Genomic DNA, 17,729 nt, shown 5'->3' with positions numbered 1-17,729 from the left:
CCGGAACGCCCAGGGGAGGGGGGTGGGATGTGCAGGTGTGAGCGCACCTGGCTGCCGCCGTGCCCCGGGGTACGCGCTCCCAGCGGTGGCAGGTGAGGAGAGGCAGACAGGCCGCAGGGACTTTGAACCTTGGGCACACAGGGGACGGTGGCAGCAAGGTTAAAACACATCGCAGAGAGGCAGGAAGAGCCAGGCGACAAAGCGGAGCTGTCACCGGTATCGCGAGGGACCTGTGCCAGCCCCTGTGTTCATCAATGACCTAGAAAAGGCGGGAGTGGTAACATGAGAAAGCCCGCTCAGTGCATTTCAGTAAGGCTTTGCTGGCTCCCAGCTCAGACCTGTGACACCACGATCCGTATAGGTGCTGCTGCACGGGGATGCTACAGCCAAGGACGGAGTTAAGTGCTCCAGGAAAAGCTGGGGTCACCCGGAGTGTGGTTTAGGGACAGAGTGGATGAGACAGGCAAGGGATGCCCCTAGGCTTCTTACTCTGGTCCTCTGTGCCAGCCGGCAGAGCCAGGATGGGTGCCAGGTGAGGAGTCCTAGCTGGTGCCTTGGCTTGGCCATAGTGGTAGTTGCAGCAGGAGAGGGGGATTGACAAAGCCAAGGGATTCAGGGTGTGGAAATCTCCACCTGCTTCTTTCATTGAGGGTAGCAGTACTGGAGCCAAGCATGGTTCTGGGGGGTTCTTGCTGGTCTGATACTGGGGAGAGAGAAGGATCAAAAAGCCAGGAAGTGGGATGTTAGCTATCTTGGGATAGAAGGAGGATGTTAAGCAGGGAAAAGACAGGCTGCAAAGAGAGGTAGGAAAGGATGGATGTGCCTGATTTGGGACAGGTTAGTAAAATAAAACAGAGCAGACCACCTGAGGACATGGCTGTGGAGGAAAGAAAGAACCCGTGCATGCAGTGCGGAGAGTGCTGCAGTACAATAATATTTCCTTTTTCTTCCAGATAACCAAAATAAATAATCAGAAGAAAACAGGAGGCAGGAAAAACAACATCATTGAGAAGAGAGAGGACTTTGCTCAATTTCACACCAGTTTCAGACATCATGCCGGTATGGGGCATCAGGATGATCTTGTGTAGACCTCCCTTTCTGGCCACTGTTGGAGAAGAGGACACTATACTAGTGTCATCTTCTAACAACCAGGAATGGTTGTTATTGTGAGACACACTGCAGGCTAGCTTCAGAAGCTGTGAGCTCAGAAAGCTCTTAAGCAAGATGTTACTTACATATGTAACTCCTGGTAAGTCTTTTCTGTGAACCTGTCCAGACTACAGCCCACATAACTTCCAGCCAGCCAGTAGCAAAGTGTTCCTAATGTTCAACTTACCTGATCTGTGTATGAAGAATCACCTTCTGTTTGACTGAACCCAGATCCCATTTCATTGATTCCCCTCACTTCTTGAAATGAAAGAGATAGTGGTCATCTAGTGCAGCCTCCTGCAGAGTCAGCATTGAATTTAGGCCAGGTGGCTCAGGCCTTTGTCCAGGTAAGGGTGTGAAAATGCTCCAAGGACAGAAATTCCACAGCCTCTCTTAGCAGCTTATTCCTATGTTCTTGCGGTGAACATACTTTCATTATATCAAGTTAGAAACTCCCTTTTTCGATTTGTCACCCTTGTCATATGACCAGATATTGAGTTGATGCATCATGTTGCCTGTGGTATTAGCATATTATCACATACATCTGTTGATTGCAGGCAAATACATTATTGAAAAAGCATGTTTTATTATAGTAACTTGCAGAGCTCTATTCTAAAAATAAGATCAAGATGAAAACTTAGTCTAGATTCATACAAGTTCACAAGCTGACTTGTGTTGGGCCTATCAGGGTTTATGATTTAGATCCCTGGAGGAAGAATGCCTCCAGGCATCATTCATTAATAAGATTACCAGATTCTTCTGATTTTTCCTTTCTTTTTTTTGTTTTTCCAGGCTCTGGTTCCAGTCCTCCCTGGCTGATCTCGGCCACTTTTCTATTACATATCATTCATTGCTCTCTAGAGGCACTGTGGGGAAGAAACCATTTGAGGTAAAATTAGGAATTTAAGGCCACAATATCAGGAACTCAGCTAAAGGTTGTGAAATATGTTCTTCAACAACATTAAGGGTCTAATAAAAGGTGTGAGACTTGAGGCCCCCTTCGTTGATAACTGGGTAATTCAAGGAGACGTGGTTCCTGAATACTGCAAGTTTGAATCCACATATGGCAGCTTTATAGAAATCTGTTACTGATGTTTCTTGCTCTGTCTGCATCCCCTGGGAACACTTTGGATGAATTCATTAATTTTTTTTCTGCCTTGGGAGAGCAGTGGTATATATTTTAAAGTATGTCAAAATCTGTATATACACTTTCACAGAAACATAGAATCACAGACTGGTTTGGGTTGGAAGGGACCTTAAAGATCATCTAGTTCCAACCTTCCCATCGTGGGCAGGGACACCTTTCACTAAACCAGCTTGCTCAGAACTCCATCCAACCTGGCCTTTAACACTTCCAGGGATGGGGCATCCACTGTTTCTCTGGGCAACCCATTCCAGTGCCTCACCATCTTCACAGTGAAGAATTTCTTTCTAGTACCTAATCTAAACCTGCCCTCTTTCAGTTTAAAATTGTTACCCTTTTTCCTATCACTACATGCCTTTGCTATTTCCAGAGTAAAATCACTGAATATGAACATCCTTTCTACGTCCTTTCCTTTCTTTTCAGCCCTTGCCCTTACAACCCAGCTTCACCCTGTCAATGGCAACATCCAAATCTTTTCATTTTCTCTTTTTTCCACTTCTGTTACACACATCGTCACCCCTTGCACAACTTAGGTCTGCATGTTTCCCTGCACTGTTTCAACCCTTCATATGCTATAACTTTTCAACAAAACATGGAGTAGGAATCTGCAAATAATGCTGGAAACACTATATAATAATAATAATAAGAATAAGAATAATAAAGAATATATTCCATCAGTCACAATTAGATCCAGTGCCTAGGAGGTTACAGAATCACATCTGGACTTCAGGCTGCCTTGTACTCTAATGATCTATTTCCTATTTTCCTGAGAATTGAATACAATTGAATTTGATGGCTTAGAGGCTGCTGCTGTTTCAGGAAACTTAAATGAGGTACAATGCATAGAAAAGCCTGCTAGTTATGACTTTTTCATCATGGCCTGTACATTTTATAAAGGGCAAGCACAATCTATAAAAGCTGCAAGGCCAGACCAGAGCCAGAGCATTTGAGGAGCATTGAATTTCAATTATTAAATCTTGGTTAAGAAAGTTCATAAGCCATAATGCAAAACATGTAATATGCCTTTTAGCATAATTTTGCAGCTCTGCTCAGAACAGCTGAGAATAAAAACCACAAAAGGTTTCATGGTAAGACAGATTAATTTGCAAGACAATTTCAGAGCAATTCATTTTCTGATTATACTGAAATATAGGTTATGCAACCAAATAGTTCTTCAAGACTGTGCAGTGCAATTCCCATCCAGCAGTGGCAAGTGCTTAAGAGACTAGAAATCAATACCCTGATTCTTATAGGTAGAAGAATATGTTAATCAGATGATAGGGAAATACAAAATATGAAAGAGGTCCTGGAGGCATTAGGCAAATCCACGTTCCTGGAAAATTTTCAGTGCCATTACTCCAAAACTACAATGCTTTTTCAGAGGATGGAAAAACTTCACTAAGGAATCATTATGGAATATTTGTTCAAATTGGGGAAAACAACTTTCAACTGTTGGATTCCCAAACAACACGGGAAAAAGCCATTTCAGGAGAACAGTACTAATGATTCCAAAAATAGCACAAGAAGAGGAACAGATTCCTTTGTCCTTGGCTAACTCAAGGAGATTTGCTGAGGTCCCCAATTGCTGCAAATTTGAACCCACAAAAAATGGTAGACTTCACACACTTCCAGATAGCTTGCCTTCAAAAGGAATTAGAGAGAAAAAGGGAATATATGTAATGGGTTACTTAATGTCAGTAATTCAGTAAAGAATAAAAATATTAGTATATAACAGAACTCTCCAATAATTCGGAAGAGAAGAAATGGCCATGCACAGCTAATACCTGTGTCATGCTGTAGGATGAAAGAGCACTATAAAGAGAGGATCAAACATACAGAAAGATTTGCTTTATTTTCGAGTCTCAAGTCCAAAAGTTGTTTACAACAAGAAGAGGACAAAATAAAAATATTCAAGTCAAAGAAAGACCAAATATTACCTTACTGGATAAGGAAAGCAAGCAAGATAACAAAAAGATCATTATTGTATTATTTCAAAATTAAAATGCAGTTGATGGGATTTAATACATACCAATCAATTTTTTTTCCATGTTCATCCATGTCAGGGCAAGTAGAAATCAGCTTGATTTATTCAAGATAAATTTGAAGATAGAAATAAATAGAAATATTCCCAAATATAATGAGGAGCAAAACTGCTAGGAATGTCATGGCATTTCCTTCATCACCAGTTTCTGAAGGCTGGCCCAGACAAAGCTTCTGGCAGGGAGATTCTCAGTATACTTATTTTGGTTTAGATCAGGAACTATGAAGAGATGACCTCACAAGATCCCTTTTAGCCTGGATTTCTATGAAAACAAAAGCTGATTCAAAATGTTAAGAATTTTAGAAATAGGTGGATGTCTAAAATTGTCATTGCATGATATGTACTAAAGAACACCATTACTGAGCGGCTGACTAGTTCACAGGAAGAATTCATGGCAACCATTTGAATTTAAAGATTTCTGTTATTTGCAAGGAGAGGAAGGACAATCCCTGATGTAGTTAAGAAAGATAAGCAACTTGCACAATGGTACTCCTAATGACATGACTAAATATAGAGCCCATGCTCATTCCAGACCTGGAATGTTTTCAGTCAAAACTCATAATCCACAGAAGCCAGGAGAGCTTGACACAATGTAAGGCGGCAAGAGTCACAAGATAGGTACAAAAGTTAGGCACACCACCTGCAAGGCATCACTCAGTTCCAGCCTAAGTACTTTCCAGGACAGAATTAATACGTATTAATACAACACCAAATAAATCTTGAACAGAACTGAAAAGGTACTGTCACCAATAGACTGTGGTTTGGGTTTTTTGTAAGTACGACATTAAATGAAACATCTTTTGCATTTTGTGCACAGGACAATTTATGCTGTGGGGAAGGTGATGGCAAATGTTAGACAAAATAAGACTTTCAGAGCCTGTTTCCCTTGCAATAGATTGAGAAGTTTCCCTAAATTTCCATGGGACTAGTGTCAGGCAGTAAAGTTCTATGAGCACCAGAAGATAAATATAGCTGATAAAATAAGAAAGATTAAATAATGGTAAATCCATTGTTGAGGGATTTCCAAATACGGAAAAAGGAATTATTCATTTTCCTGGCCACTGGAAAGAATATAAACAAGTTCAAATTGTATCCACAGTTCCTTTGAGGAAGATATGGAGCATGACATTGTACAAGAATAGTTTTCAGGCTCACTGTGTCACTGTGATCTGACTGATGACTGCACACAGGCATCAGCCGAGACAGTGACACTGCTGAGCAAGACAGATGGGAAAATGACATTGAGAAGGCAACACTCGTGCTGCATAACAAATCCAAACTTCTCCTTCCAAACCATGCTGAACTCTCCTAGGAGTAAAAAAAAAATGGTAATTCTCTTTACTTAAAAGGTTTTGTTTTCCAAACCACTGTCAGTTTTTAAAAGTATGTTCACGCTGCAAGTACCCTTTCTGCAATTGAGAAGATAGCTTCAAAATAATTCTATTTTCCTTACAAATTTCCTTCCCGTTTAAAGATATCCTACTGTTTCGTCTTTTAGATGCATATATCTGAATATATCTAATTACCTCTCTCACCAGAATATCCAATTGTCCTAAAGAATTATAGTCATAGAATCGAGTTAAGCATGTCCCCTGAAATACACAAAAATGCATGCAAAAGCAAAAATGAATGAATGCATTTCCTAATTACTAAGTCAATTTACAATTTCCTGTCACACAAGCTTTTATGATTACTATATTTAACACAGTCCTATCGCTTCTTCTCTTCATTTTCTCTCTTTTGCATTTCACAAAGTCTCAATAATTTACATACCCAGCACCTAGGATACTCAGACTAAGATGTATTAATTAATTAATATTTAATTAAGAATTAAATAAATAGTCATAATTTTGTCATGGCACGTCTTATCATTCTAAACAGAGGTGGCAATAGTCAAATTGCTGCAAAGTGTTCAAGTTACTTGTAGAAGGGAGAAATACAGAAAAACAATTATGTGCCAAAGTCACTTACAAGATCATTTCCAGAAATGAAAATTTGTGGGTCTTTTTCTTATTTTTTTGTCAAAGGACGCTGTAAGCCTGGCAGCACGGAGAAGCCCTCAGTTCTTCAATATTGATATACCTGCAGCTGTCAACATTTGGTTTGTTTTAAAGCAGAGACTTGAAGTCATTTCCATATTTATGAACACAAACAGGCTCACTGTCATCCCATGGCTATGGACACCTGAGTATGAAGAAGATCCTTTTTTAAGGAACAGGACAAATGGAAAGACAGACATTACTGACCTCTGAGACTAAAAACTTCAAAATTTTAAATCAAACTGTTCAATTCTCTGATGTTTCCTCACAAATTTTGTGTTTTATTTCCTTCCCCAACATGAGATACCTCACTCCTTTATTCCCATCAAAGCTTTTTTTCCTCCAGCTTTGAGTCCATGACTGTTATTACCCCTTTTTTCCAGGCCCTCTGGCAACTACCATTACCATATTTGCCCCCTTTTTTTGGAATATTTTACATACCACATTCAAGGCAAGCAGAATGTCACATATTCCCAACCATATTCACTAAGACATTTTTTCTAAAGAAATTAAAGACCCCTGAATTCACTATCCAGTCTTCTCCTGAAGTTTGTTCTTCATTTGCTCTGCAATACCCAAAACCTCACCCCTGATTCCCCTTAATAGTAATACAAACTAACACGTTCAACAGGATGTTTTCAAATTTGAATGTGTCAAAGCCTTTGATGAAGCAGATTTTTACTTCATTTTTCTTAATAAACCCATAAATAGCTTGCTGCTGCTCGGTAGATCACTTAACACATGTCTAGGCATACTAATAGCAATCCCCAAACAAGACTCCAGACAAGATTCAATTTTAGCATCTTCTACCCTATCTTTCCAGAGATGTTACTTTCTCAGCATGCTTCTGACTCACCAAGGTGTCAGCCCTCTTCCTAAATAAGCTTTTGCCAGGCAGAACAATCTCTTCTGGCTGTGGTCTCCCAGTTCCTCTTTCTAAGACCTTTGCAGGAGAATCTGCTTGGCTCCAGAAGGAGATAACTGAGAGTTAACCATCCTCCTTGATTTTTCTGGTAACATGAAGTGTACATACCTCATCACAGCTTTTCAGTATCTGACTTCCTTCTGGTTTCTTCCTACTTTCTTGTACAATCCTAGAAAGTGTGCCTTCTTGACAATCCCCTACATCTCTTCTTGCCTCTTCCTATGCCGGGCTCAGGTCATTCCGTGGTTTTACAGTCTCCTGCTACATACCTGCATCCCTTCCACTCCTGGCTTCAATGATTTGCAACAGCAATCAGTCAGTTTGCAAAGGCAATGCAATAAACCATCTGTATGTGAGCATGGCATAACCAGTAGCTATAGTAACAGGAAAGCACACTTTAAACAAAAAATGAAAAACAAACAAAAAAATATGAGCGATATCGCTCATCTTTTCCTCCATCCCCAAATATTGCATGGCTCCATAAATATCCCCTTGTGTTCCTTCACCTAATTACATCTTCCCCCTAGCCCAAAAGAGAGTGAGATACAAATAAAACTTTATTTTGCTTGGTTGAAGGAGGAAAAATAAATAAATAATAACATACAACAAAACTAGAAAGAAAAGCTTGTCTCTTTCCAGAAGAGAAGAAAAAATAAATCTGTAAGTTGCAAATCCAGGACAGGCAAAATTGTCACTATCCCTGTTCTGCCTTATTTGCTGATACAGGATCAGCCTTAGGACCCTTGTGGGCTGTGAAATTAATTTCCATTGCTCCTTTTTTTGTCTTGTTTCCTCAGTAATCTCCCCTGCCTGCAATGAACCATCAGCATGACCACTGTCTCTCAGTTCCATCTCACATGTAAGGGTACTGCATAGTATTTATTCTTACTCCTCAAAAAGATGGATGGGGTGCAGATGTGAGGCTCACACTTTTGAGTTACAAATGGGTCTTCAGGGCAGCATTGCCAAAGGCTTCATCCAGGGCTGAGGCATCATTGACTGACTGCCCCAATCCCCAAATCCTGAGCATGGGGGTGGGTTCACAGGGCCTTGGCACCCAGCATGGGAGCCAGCCCTGGGGATGCGAATTCTGAGGAGCCTCCCTGCTGTGCTGGACACACACACACACAAACAGCCCCTGTAAAGCAGCTCCCACCTGAGGCAGCTCTGTGGGTGCAGATCCCCAGGGATCCAACTGGGAGCAGTTTGGGAAGTTAGCAAGGGTTGGACATTTTCCCCAGCATGGTGCTGTGCTGTCTACAGAGATCACTTCAGACTCTGCAGCAGTAAGGCCACGTGTTGGTACTCGTGACACATCTCACTGCTACACAGAGCTGGAGAGCAACTTCTAATAATGCAGAATAGCATGGGGAACTTTTAAAACACAGATATGAAAAGAACCTTCTGCAAGTTCTTGAGAAGAGCTCTTGAATCTGAGTGGACTGAATCAAGGTATTATAGAAAATATGGGGGTTTTTTAACCATTCCTCTAGAGCCTGTGTAGGTGGACTTCCACAGAAAAGACCAAAATAGACTCAGGGCCTCAGCTTACTTTAGCACTAAAAAGGTCAGCAGGGTGCAAAACATTGTTCAGTAAATTATAGCACTTATACCTGTGTCACACATTTTCATTCCTGCTTTTTGAAATACGCATGTCAAAATAGATAAACAATACAGACTCAGTTCATACCCCAGAAAATTATTTTATATAAATTAAAAGAAACGAACTTTGTTTACTGCAGTATTACCTTCCAAAAAATTATTTTTTTCTTATTTGACACTTCCTTCCTTGAGGGAGTAGAACTATTCCATATATCTCTTAAATGCATACAAATTTGTTAATGTTCTCAATAAAACCCACCTGAAATAGATTTCCTTCTAATCAGTGAAGTAAGTACCCATGCAATAATTATTATTATGCCTGATTCAATTTTATACATTGACATCTCTCCATTGTTCTTGATTAATGGTTAAAACTCTCTAAGGTTGTTATAAAACACTGTTATAAATAACTTTTATTATTTAGATACATAATAAATGTGATCTCTACAAATGATGAATTATATCCCACTCCTTAATTACAGAGTCGTCTGAAATCTAATTTAAATAGTAGCTAAGCAGATTAAATTTAAAAACAAGAACAATAGCAAGGCAGTTGGCAAAATGATAAATGTATGGAGTTCTTTTCTAAGCACTGTATAGTTTTTCCACAGACTGTTTTGTAAAGTATAATCTTTCTCAATATCTTATTAGACCGCTGTAATCTGGATTTACATATTGATTCATTCTGTTTCAATGTCAATCAAAACATGAAAATTTAATAAAAAACAACTCTAATTGTTCCTCAGAGACTTAGCAATAATTACTCACATGCCATCTCTCAGTGAAGGAGATGTCTTTAACATGCTCTGTTTTCCAAGCATAACAATTGTACGTTTCTTTTGGGCACTGTGTACTTCTCAAATCAGCATTTCACTCACCAAGATGTTGAAGGCTGCCTTAACAACATTTCACACAGGGGCTACACTTGATAAAATTGAAACTGTATTCTGTCAACAATAATTATGTGGGTGTTTTGCTCATTTCCTGCTATAGCTGTCCCATGGCAACAGAGTAAAAGCAGTGCTCATTTTTTAAATACATAAACGACTCCTTAGATGACACATTTCTGGCTCAGGTTTGGCAAAGGCACGGTGAAAACAAAGACTTTTTTGAGAAACTATCACAACTACTTCCACTATATGCAAATCTGTAGGGAATGTGCTAATTCCCAAGTGGAGGGTGCAGCTTTGGTCTGGTAGTAGCAGTAGTGGCCTGAGGCATTTCCAGAGATCAATAGCAAGGCAACATTTGCACTTCAGGCCATTCTCTCCACTTTTTGGTGGATTTCACAAGAAATGCCTGAACCAAAGGTCATTATTCCACTTAACCCTGCCTTTGGAGTTGTTGCTGCTAAGGAAAATCAGATAAAATCCAAGTTCCACTTTTTATCGGAATTATGTCCATCTCGAGTGCTGAAAAAACAGCTGGCAGTATTGATGATTTATTTTGTCATATAAACTCGGGAAAATAATTATTTTGGTACATGGGAAATTAGCTTTGCAATTTTCAGTTTTAACAGTTTTGAGAATATTTACTTTTCTAAGATAATTTTGTGGCTTGTGAATCAAGATGAAGATAAGTAGGTATTGTACAGACAGTTCGTAAAGCAGTTACAAGATAAATTAGGATACTGCAGGTTTTACCTTCAGATCTGTGAACATCTAAGCTCTGATGTAGTAAAACCTGATGGCACCTACAACTCCAGCCATTCAAATATTATCTTCACTGAGAAAATTAGCAAAAATGATACCATTAAGGTTATTTTTTTCTTACTGTGAGCACCCTGACTAAACTTGTTTCATTTAAGTTGATACTAATGTAACAAGAAACATCTGGAGATTAACAACGTGGATCAGATTCAGGCTGGATTTTTAGAAGGAACCATTTAATAACTTACCATATGTCCCTGGAAATATCCTTTCTTTTAATTTTAACATTCTAGAGGGATTTTAAGAACAAAATGTAGCACTATTCAAGTGTAAGATCCATAGATATATGTAAGATATATGCATTTAAGCTATGTCTATAATAGAGTTCAGTGCACAGCTGTTTTGCCCTAGGGAAAATAAACACAGCTCAAAGTAAGGCAACATATAATGTCAAGCTATAGATTGGTATATTAACAAAACCCAATGCTCCTGAAATGTTGAGAGTGAATCTTACACTAACCACATCAATTGTCTTTTGTATAGTCACATGGATGTAAAGGAAACCAAGAGTGTTTGCTATCAGCATCTGATTAACCACTGAATTCTAACCATAGTTTTGGAACAAAGAACAATTTCATTTGATGCCAACCATTGTCTGTAGCAGTGAAACAGCACAGTTTCCATTAGAGGACGATGAATTTTAGTTCTGATAAGATGTGGGGATGCAATGTTAACCTAAGCCAAATGAATATTCATATAGGAAAGTGAAAATAGGTGTCAAGGACTTGCTGCACTTAAGTCCTTGGTTACATGAAAACTGTACACCATTCAACAAAACAACAAGGTTTCTAGTGATTACTTTCCCCATATAATTTATTCATCTATTCCAGAGCAGTGTTTCGGGGCTTAATGAGTATTTGTAAAGCTCTGGCTGAAATGCACTCTGTAAATGCAAAACATTATACCATTTACAAAGAATGAAGTAGTGTAGATTACTGGTTCAAAAAAGCCACTAAAGCTCATCAACATGTGCATTTGAAGGGTGTATTACTTCACCAGCTAGGAAAGCCCCCTGTTAATGTCCTGTACAGTTGAAAGACTGTGTGCTTCCTTCCCACTGAATCCACTCTAATATGCAGAGACAAAGGAAAAGTTGAGGAACTTTGTCTCTTCTCTTATTTCGTCCCATTTCAGCCTTATTTTTCCCATATGGGGAAATCCCATTTCACATCTCAAAGAATTTCTAGGAGAATAAATAAACAATATTAAGCAGCAACAGTGCTTCCTTTGGAAACAGCTTTTCTTCATTTCTAAAAAGTTATAGTTGTCTTACTGACTTGGTCCAAATCTCTTCTCTTTGTCCTGTGAGTTCAAGCACTTTTATCACAGTCACTAACATCAAGAGGAGAGTGCTGGAACACCAGGATAGCTGAGCTCTTTTGGCCCATCTCTGCCACCTTGGCATCTTATTCATAGAATCATAGCATGGTTTGGTCTGGAAGGGAACTTAAAGACCATTTGGTTCCAATGCTCCCATGATGGGCAGGGACACCTTTCCCTAGACTAGGTTGCTCAGAGCCCAGTCCAGTCTGGCCTTTAACACCTCCCAGGAATGGGGCATCCACAACTTCCCTGGGCAACCTGTTCCTGTGCCTTACCACCCTCACAGTGAAGAACTGAAGTCATCTCTTGTTCCTTGCTTGCATGGTCATGTTTCTCCTTGGAAGATCATTAAATGTCTATTAAAAAATGAGATTTTCAACTGTTAATTTTCTTAAACTATAATTTTTTTCCTCTGTACTCTATGATAGTTCCATTATCACTAATAATAAAAACTCATTTAACATAATGATAGTAAAGAATAGTTCCACTAATTCTAGAGGAAATCCAGGACTTCATAAGACCAGGGTTTAGCATGAAAAGAGAAAGATTAGCCACAATAAAGATTCTAGGATTAAGTAACCCTTCTTTCCATGTTAAGTAACTGTCGCCCAAACACTTTTTCCTGTATCCTGCTGTGCACAATAAATGAGAAATCAGGAAAGGCAAAACCTTGGCTTTTAATATCTCTCACCTTTCTGCCCATTAGCCCATCTCTCCCACACCTGTCAGTGGTGGCTATTTCTAGAATGACTCTTACTTTGCTCATACATGGCTTCTACTGCATCTTGGGACACGGGAGAGGGAACAGTTTATATTTATATGGGTCAATGTCAATGTACAAACAAAAGATAAAGCTGTCAGTGGTTCATGGCAGACTCATGGACAGAAAAGGATAGACATTATTGCTACGTTCCTTTTATTAAATGAGCCAACTTGGAAGTTTAACGCCATTTTTCCTCATTAGCCAGGCATAGTAACTAGTTTGGCTAAAATAGAACCTAATAAGCAGGAGTCAGTGTGAAGACTGGATTCTGTTGGGAAGGAAAAATCAAAAAGTTTTAAAAAATTGCCCAGGAGAAACACGACTGAAATTCCAGATTATACCAATTTCCTCAGCAGTACTGTACTGTATATGCAGATAATATTTATAGAAACTAGCATCTCTCAGAAATAGGCATTATGTTAATTAAAATGTGTTATAGCCTAAGATTGCATTTTATTAATTCCTGTTTGCAAGAAGGTCATGTCTAATGATTTCCTCTCAGAGTTACTGGTTTTAGCAATTAGACCATTAAAAATTTTGATTCTTGTTTTACTTGTAAAGTTATTCAGATTCTTGCAAACGAGTGCCAATTCCCTGATCTTTCAGTGTTCTTTTTAAGTTTTTACCCCAGTGGGATTTTCTTTTTCTCAAGGGAAAACAGCTGCACATACAACATCAGGAACTGTAATTAATTTTGCATCAGTCTAGAGTAAAAGCCATGTGTCCAGATAACCAGGATACTCCAGCACTACAAATACCCAGGATAAATTACTGTAACAGCCCAATACCATTCTCAATTGCCTTATCACAGCTTTACCACAGCTGGTACAAATATATAATTCCTTGTGAAGACTCAATGTTGAATCACACTGTAAATGCATATTAAAATATGTATGACATTTACAGAAAATCACATATTCAAAGTGATTAAGGAGATGTGAATTAAAAAATAACACCACCTTTATTTAAATGCCTTGAGGAGTGGGAACATCCTGACCACTGTCAAGAGAGTGCGTTAAAATCTCATATTTTAAAACATTTTGGTAGCATGCAGAAACTCTGTAGAGAACATCAGAATGGTTAGATGGACAGGCAGAAACACAAAGACACGTTACCAATTTATCTGTTTGAATAACAGGCAATGGTTTGTCATGAATCTGTTCAGAATACATCTGTGTCTAGTATCACTAGTAGCACTAGCACGTAACACACAGCATATTCCACCCTTCTAAGCAACATTAATAAGTCTCAAACCCTTCTAAGTAATACTAATTAATCACATTACTGACATGAGTTCACAGAGGGATCAAACTGAAGGGAGCTAACCAGTTAAACACATGTAGTCAGTGCTGGGAGGAGTGGGGGGAGCTCAAGTTTCTTTGAAGTTCATCTCATCAGCTGTATAGATATCATGATTAATTCCTCTAGATTTACTGGGAGGACATCCAGTCTTGGAGGCACTGAAGCACATGCTCAACTTGACTTAGATTCAGCCTTTGAAGTCAATCAGGATGTTCACCCAGGTGACAGCAGGTATGTGAGCACATGCCTATAACATCAGGGTCTCACAGTCTCAATTGTCTCCCAGCATACAAAAAAAGGGCTCTATGACCTAATTCCATTCTCCTAAAAGAATCATAGAATCATAGAACCAGCTGGGTTGGAAGGGACCTCCAAGATCATCAAGTCCAATCCTTGATCCACTACCACCGTGGTTACCAGACCATGGCACTGAGTGCCACATCCACTCATCTTAAAAACCTCCAGAGACGGAGAATCCACCACTTCCCTGGGCAGCCCATTCCAATGCCTGATTACCCTCTCTGTAAAGAATTTCTTCCTAATATCTAACCTAAACCTGCCCTGGCAGAGCTCAAGACCATGCCCTCTTGTCTTGCTGATAGTTGCCTGGGAGAAGAGACCAACCCCCACCTGGCTACAACCTCCTTTCGGGGAGTTGTAGAGAGTGATAAGGTCTCCCTTGAGCCTCCTCTTCTCCAGGCTAAACAACCCGTCAGCCTCTCCTCATGGGACTTGTGCTTGAGTCCCTTCACCAGCCTAGTTGCTCTTCTCTGGACCTGCTCCAGCACCTCAATGTCCTTCCTGAGCTGAGGGGCCCAGAACTGGACACACTACTTAAGATGTGGCCTCACCAGCGCTGAGTACAGGGGAAGAATCACTTCCCTGAACCTGTTGGCCACACTGTTCCTGATAAAAAATCAGTCCTGTGCATCTTACAAAACATTTGGCCATGGCTGGCAGAGCTATGTAGTTCGTGGGGGGACGAATTACAGAACTTCACACCTATTTTGCACATGCTAAAGGTTACTCATTTAAGTTCCTATGTGTATTTGGGACAATCTCAGTACCCGTGGTGATTGAAAGCATCTTGTGATACCAGCACAGAACCCGGTTCTGTGTCCAGGGTTCATTCTTGTGGGTGCTTTTCAAGGTGCATCCTCCTCTAATTCAAACACGAGCTTAGGTCTCCCTAGTGATTAATGCAACATATTGGCACAAGAAGTGCAAATATCTGTAACCATGTCTCACCATGCCTGATGACCTGTGGACGAAGAGCAGGTACATTGCAAAAAGTGAGGACAAGGGGAGCAGAATGAGAAATGCACCTCCTCCCTGACAAAACAGAGATCCAGACAGATTTCCAACATTCTTTGAATTTTGCTAGTTTTACGTGTCCTGAATTTGTTCTACAGTTTAAAAACCCTCTTGTTTTGACATTTGCCTAAGCAGGAATGTCATTCCTAGCACCTCCTTTTGAGCTCCCGCAGGAAAGTCAGTCAGTGAAAGTAGCTGTCATCTAAAGAGGCAGCAAATCAATGTCAGAAAACTTGTTGATCAACTTCCTGCATTCCTTTTCCCTTAAGAAATGCTTTTTCAAGGAACAAGAAAAATCAGATGCATACCAAAGGTCACAGTCAATGTTTTCTAGAAAATTTTAAACTTAAGCACCTACTAAGGCTTTGTTCACATAAATAACTATCAATGTAACTAAATTCCTTCAGCAACTTACTTGGTAGAGTGCTATACTCCTGCTATGGTGACATGTCAGATAATTTAAGACAGTCTAAAAAGATAGGTGTATTGTTTTTACCAAGAGCAAGGGCACATGACTGAGGACATAGCTGCTGTTATGACAGCAGTGCAATCAACAGCTGAGGCAAGCTAAGGGCACAGGTACAGCTTGTTACCAAAATCACATGATTAAAGTGCCCAGGCCAGCAGCACAGCAATGGTGAAAAGATTTAGGGGGCTAAACAGCATCTACACTTTACCTGTAAGTGAAAAACAGTTGCTGTTCTTTCCCCAAGCTTGTGTGGCATTTCTCAGTCCTTGCAGGTGACCTGGGGCACTCAAACATTTCACTGCCAGTGACCTAAGTTCTCTTCTCCCTTATCCCCTTCCTTCCTCCCCTAAACTGACCTGAAGTGAATCCTGCCTCCAGATTTGACCTATACCTTGAAGCAGCTTCCCAAAACAATGCAGTTGCAAAATATACAATTGTTATCTGCAGATAAGGCCCAGTGTATCCTACAAAGCTTTAATACTATAGTTTGTCAGATAAGAATGTGAAAAGAAATCCAAACCTTATCTCCTGTGTCTACATTGGCAAAATTACAGAATATTTTGTTGGTATCCAGGGAAGTGGGGAAATAAGCCCAGCAGAAAAATTTCCCTGTGTGACATGCTGCATCTTCCATATGGCCTTCTCCTATCCTGGCTGCACCAGCGCAGGCAAACTAATAATACTTACGAGTGTGAGATATGCAGGTTTTATAACAGCATTCCAGTGGGTGTAATTGCAACTAGTTTTAAGACAGAACTTGGCAGGTTTAGGAAATAAACTGAATGCTGTTGTACCTGTGATAGTAGGCTGGATGCAATGATCCAAAAGGCCCTATATTTCAAAGTAAAAAAGAAAATGAATGCACTGAAATCATGCAAAAAAAAAAAAAAAAAAAAAAAGAGCCAGTCCTCAGAAAGAACAAGAGCAGAACAAAACTAGTTACACATTAGCCAGCACACGTGGCTTACGTGGCTGGATTGCTGGAGCTCCCGGAGAGAAGAGCATGAGCCAACAGGGCCAGGGCATTCACTGCCACATAATATCTCCTTTGCAACACAGAATAAGAAAATATTGCAAAACAGGGAGGAAAAAAATGGGGGGGAAAAAAAAAATAAAAAAGCAGCCTTTCTCCATCCCCACCCTGTTTCCCAGGCACATAGCAATCTTGGAAAAAGAGGGAGAAGGGAGATAATATTTTCAGGGATGGCAATGCATCCACAATTCCTAGCAGCAGACAGACTGAACAGACTATTACTTTTGGTGCTGTAGAGACCTCAGTTGCACTCAAGGTACGACTGACAGTGTGCCGTGAAAACGTGCTGATATCATTCTTACCTGGAAGAGAAGATGCCTTTCAAAGGACAAGATAGACACAAAGCAAGAAAAGAGATGGGAAGTAATTTATCAAAATGGCGAGTCAACATCCACCAGAGGCAAATGCAGCCTCCTGAATGTACGTAAGTGCCCTGTCTAGTGCCTAACTTTCCTGTCTTACTTTCCTGCCCTTTACCTCACATTCTTCAAACCAAAACGCACTAAGTGGAAATCCACTTCAGCAGAAATCCACTTCAGTGAGACTGTGGTGGGTATGAGGACCCAGGGGTAGATGCAGAACAACACAGAACCTCTGAACCAAAGAGCAATATGTGACTTGTTCTGCAGAGGATGTAACATTAACCCAGCCTTTGTAGGAAAAGGGGTCTGACATCCCCTGGAGAGAGTTACACAACTCTAACTGTATTCCATAGGCCTGGAGGTGGAAAAGGGAAGATAATAGTGTATTAATTCTGAGAAACAACAGTTTTCCTCATCCTAAAAACCTGGTTGGATATTTCAGACATTCTGAAAAGCAGGGAGAAGCTTCTTGCTTTGAAACAAGCAATATTTCTGCTGTTTTCACTGAAGAGTGAACCCTCCTCCTTGAAGTCCTTCTGCAAGTTGCCTTATCA

General features: G+C 40.0%; 1 long non-coding RNA gene across 2 annotated transcripts; it reads left to right on the top strand.

The window, feature by feature from the left end:
* The first annotated feature begins 594 nt into the window (after positions 1 to 594).
* Positions 595 to 9,273, top strand: LOC108640299. Of its 2 annotated transcripts, none has more exons than XR_003915923.1 (3): positions 595 to 1,059; positions 1,942 to 2,038; positions 6,362 to 9,273. It is a non-coding gene; the product is annotated as an uncharacterized LOC108640299 (long non-coding RNA). The 2 variants fall into 2 exon arrangements; XR_003915924.1 differs by lacking the exon at positions 595 to 1,059 and adding an exon at positions 1,406 to 1,496.
* Positions 9,274 to 17,729: the final 8,456 nt, after the last annotated feature.

The sequence above is a fragment of the Manacus vitellinus genome, unplaced genomic scaffold, assembly GCF_001715985.3.
Source record: "Manacus vitellinus isolate BGI_N305 unplaced genomic scaffold, ASM171598v3 scaffold_30_pilon, whole genome shotgun sequence".
In the NCBI taxonomy this organism is placed as follows: domain Eukaryota; kingdom Metazoa; phylum Chordata; class Aves; order Passeriformes; family Pipridae; genus Manacus; species Manacus vitellinus.
Note: the sequence above shows the minus strand (reverse complement) of the source record. Positions and strands in the feature narration are given on the sequence as shown.